Source organism: Haliotis cracherodii, unplaced genomic scaffold (assembly GCF_022045235.1).
Source record: "Haliotis cracherodii isolate W230 unplaced genomic scaffold, xgHalCrac1.p SCAF_9, whole genome shotgun sequence".
In the NCBI taxonomy this organism is placed as follows: Eukaryota; Metazoa; Mollusca; class Gastropoda; order Lepetellida; family Haliotidae; genus Haliotis; species Haliotis cracherodii.
In genome coordinates this window covers 2,498,961-2,503,097 of record NW_027266343.1, presented here as the reverse complement: position 1 = coordinate 2,503,097, position 4,137 = coordinate 2,498,961, and positions in this window count along the sequence as shown.

Here is a 4,137-nt window from a genome sequence, read left to right as displayed (position 1 = left end):
GGTGGTTTTTAACGTGGATGCTCTTCATGACAGATTGTATTGTGCGCTTTTGCACACACTTATTTGTCTGATGATCCTCTTGTGAAGGATGTTAAGATTCGTGATGAAAACAAGGCATTCCACAGTTTTCTTAAACGAGCCAGGGATGTGGGACATTATCTCAATGTCAATGTCGATTTTGTTGATGGTTATGTACTGCTGGACATAAATGAATGTAAACCAAGTGAAGTGCTATATCAAATCGGCCCAGTTTTTAAAGTAGACGCTATCTGAACGACCAATGCATCGAGTTTATGTGCAGTGTGTTAAGTAGGCTTTCTGTTTGCCGCTCAGGACCTGTCATTTCACACTCAAAACCCTCAATGTGGGATTTTGCATAAAAATGTAAATATTAAATGTAGATTATGTAATGAATTTAATGAGACTGTCCAACACATTGTGAGTGGATGCCCCGCTTTGGCACAAACACATTATCTTAAGCGACATGATTGCGTGCCGCGATCATTTTATTACCGTTTTCACCCACAGGAACTCGATGATAGCGTGTATAACATAATAGATTCGTATAGAAAAACATCACACCCCTCTATATACATAGAGACAAGGAGTGACACCCGCACTCAGTCCGAATCACAGCTGGATATCGCACCGTGATGTAACTGGAATACTGTTCAAAGCGACCATAAACCCAACTGACTATTTCACAAAGCCTAGAACGGTTCATGGCAACATTTAGATTTTGTTTTCATCATACAAAGCTCTAAGGAAAATACGAAAATAGATCCATAGAAAAGATCCTGGGCCCCGTCCCACAAAGCGATCGTAGCGCTAAGACGATCGTAACTCCAATACAGTTACATAGACTTACGTCAGTCGTAGCGCTAAGATGGCTTTGTGGAACGGGCCCCAGTTCAATTAGCTTAATCTGTTTGTTGATTTAACACTCTTGCATATCATCTGTCTCTTCATCCTGTTGCGGAAGTTAGCTTCCAGGAAATACTACATTTGATACAGTTTCTTCCTGGTTTTACAGCATGTCGTGTGACTAGGGTTTGTCGATTCGACATTTTTTTTTCTTTTGATTAACGCCGCTCTCAGCAATATTCCAGCTATATGACGGCGATCTGTAAATAATCGATACTGGACCAGACAATCCAGTGACTGACATCATGAACATCGATCCACGCAACTGGGACACGATGATCATGCATCAACCAAGTCAGCGAGACTAACCACCCGATGCCGTTAGTTGCCTCTTACGACAAGCATGCCACTGATTGCTGGAGACCTATATAACATGGAGGTAGATGGTTGGATAACCTTCTATGTAGCAACGTCCATTGTATGGGGACCATGCTTAAAAAAATTGCATTTTTGCAAATTGTTTTTCGCAATATTCAGACTCAGTTGTAGCTGATTAAAATATCTGATCTCCAGACAACATCTGTCCCTTAAACTTATTGCCTCGTGGTGTTATGTGCGTGCTATGACCAGCTGTATGCTGACGGCTGGGTACACTAATTGTTATCAATCTCTGCCGTTGTCACATTCAAAGGGTGGTCGAGCGGGAACCTCGCGTTATCGTATTCAATTGCGGTCGCGAAAAAGCGAAAACACGAGACGAGAAAGCGATACCACGAGAGAAACAGCCACAGGGCGAGAAAGCGAGAAAACGATAGAATGAGGCGAGAGAGCGATATCGGGAGAAAGCTTCAAAACGACGATACGAGAAAGCATATACATATGGCTTTCTCGTCTCGTGCTATCGCTTTCTGGTCTTGTGTTATCGCTTTATCGCTTTCTCGAGGCCTAATTGAAGGCGATAACACGATATCCCCGCTCTTCCACCCTACTTTCAGGTTTTGTAAAGGACATGTGATCTTGGAACTTGTTTACCACTGTCCACAATTGGAAAACCCATACAGCATCAACTTAAACTTATTGAGTGAGTGAGTGAGTGAGTTAGGTTTAAAGCCGCTTTTAACAGTATTCCAGTTATATCAAGGCGTGTCAGCTTAATCTGGGAGGAAAGCCCGAAGTGATGCAGGTCTCAGACGTTTATCACTTCGGTGAAACCCACGAGCACGGGTATGGTGCTGACAAACCTAGAAACAAAATCGGGGCGAACCGGGATTCGAACCCACAATCATAGGTTTCTGGCGTGCCCAAGGGACGCAACTCTGCACAGCGAATCGCGGCGCCTTAGACGACTGGGCCACCCGTGCCCCCTTAAACTTATTGAAACTTATACAATGGCGTATAACTAATGTTTATTTGACGCGAAGGCTACACGATATGCAGCTTTTCCACGGGGGAAATTATGATTTAAACTGATAATTGTGCAAGTCTAGACGTTTATGAGAGTGAAACGACAATGTCTTTACGTTTTTCATGAGACTGTATTCTTGAAATGGCGTAAACACTCAAGGACTATTTTCACATTCCTGGGGAAAACCCTTGGAATTGCCAAGCACAATTAAATAGGGAAGCATTAGGCACATTAAATTCAGGTTTTTACATACATTAGAAAACGTCAGAATGTTTCATTGCATGCCTGTGATCGAATATCCTTGCTACGACTCATCCCTGTGCACACAACTATCGATTTAATCCATGCCCAGGCAGAAAGGGACATTTTACAGCACTCTACAGCAGTCTAGGAATTAGCCTTGCGCCAATGCTGTACTGTTTGTTTTGTTGGTTTGTTTGTTGTTTAACGTCGCTCTCAGCAATATTCCAGCTATATGACGGCGGTCTGTAAAAAAATGGGTCTTGACCAGACAATCCAGTGATTGACAACATGATTGATCCACGCAATTGGGATTGATGACATACATCAACCAAGGCAGCGAGCCTGACCATCCGATCCCGTTAGTCGCCTCTTACGACAAGCATAGTCACCTTTTACGACAAGTATGGGTTGCTGAAGATCTATTCTACCCCGGATCTTCACCGGCCTGCTGTACTGAAAGCTAAGTCCATGGGTGTGTAGTAATTCTATCCTACTAATGTAGACAGTACTCAAGTCTCTTATAGGGACATGTTATTAGTATTTACATGATCTAGAAATTTTGATTAAAACTAATAATTATTGCCTTAGAGACTTGTGCAAAACTATTTATGAATACACTTCAGTACCTATTCGGCATATGCTATAATTACCTTTGAATGATGACTGATACGTTTCGCCATCGGCTCATTGATAATATCAGAAACCTTCCCGTTACGTTCATCCCTTAAGGAACTATATTTAAGCGAGATACAGCTAGGTGTTGTATGGCACTCTGTGTACACACGAGGTCACGCGTACCAAATGAAATTGTGCGCATACATTATTCGAGGCACAAAATAGGTCTTAAAAACAAATTTGAGTTTCATTTTGTGCGATTTCACTGGTGTATGAACCTTCATAAGAGTGAGGGCCAAACATTTCATGAATGTGGTCGCAAGCAGTGAACATATCCATGTGAACATCCGAGATTTGAGTAGTTACGGTTCGCAACAATATCATTGTAATATAACCCTATATCTTCCCTGCCTCGCGGAGCGGTGGGTTAGTCCGGTGGGTTAAAGCGTTCGCTCGTCACGCCGAAGACCCGGGTTCGATTCCCACATGGGTTACATTTGTGAAGCTCACTTCTGGTGTCCCCCGCCGTGATACTGCTGGAATATTGCTTAAGGCGGCGCTAACAATGTTCACTCACATATCTCAGTCACTTACTCACTCGCTGATAACAACATTTACGGTAAAACACATGGAAAGCTATTTAATGCCGGAATCTCAAGAACACACGCACATTATTAAATATAAATGCCATTACAACATGTTTCGTTTGTTTCACAACATTTTTAACATATTAAATTAATATTTAACCAGATTTCCCGGAACCAGAAGTAAATCTCTGCACATCATGCGACTTTTAACGTTTCGGGTTGCAATATGTATCTCCTTCCTGATTGTTTGAGCGCCATATAATTATGGGTGTAATATTTCCTCATGTTCGACAATCTGCCTTTTTTGTTGAACTAGACTGATAACCTATAAATGAGATTAAACATTCATGTCCAACTATCAGCTTCCCATTGACACGCATGTGCCGCTGAGACTATTCATGCGCTGGCCCAATCACGGCTTTC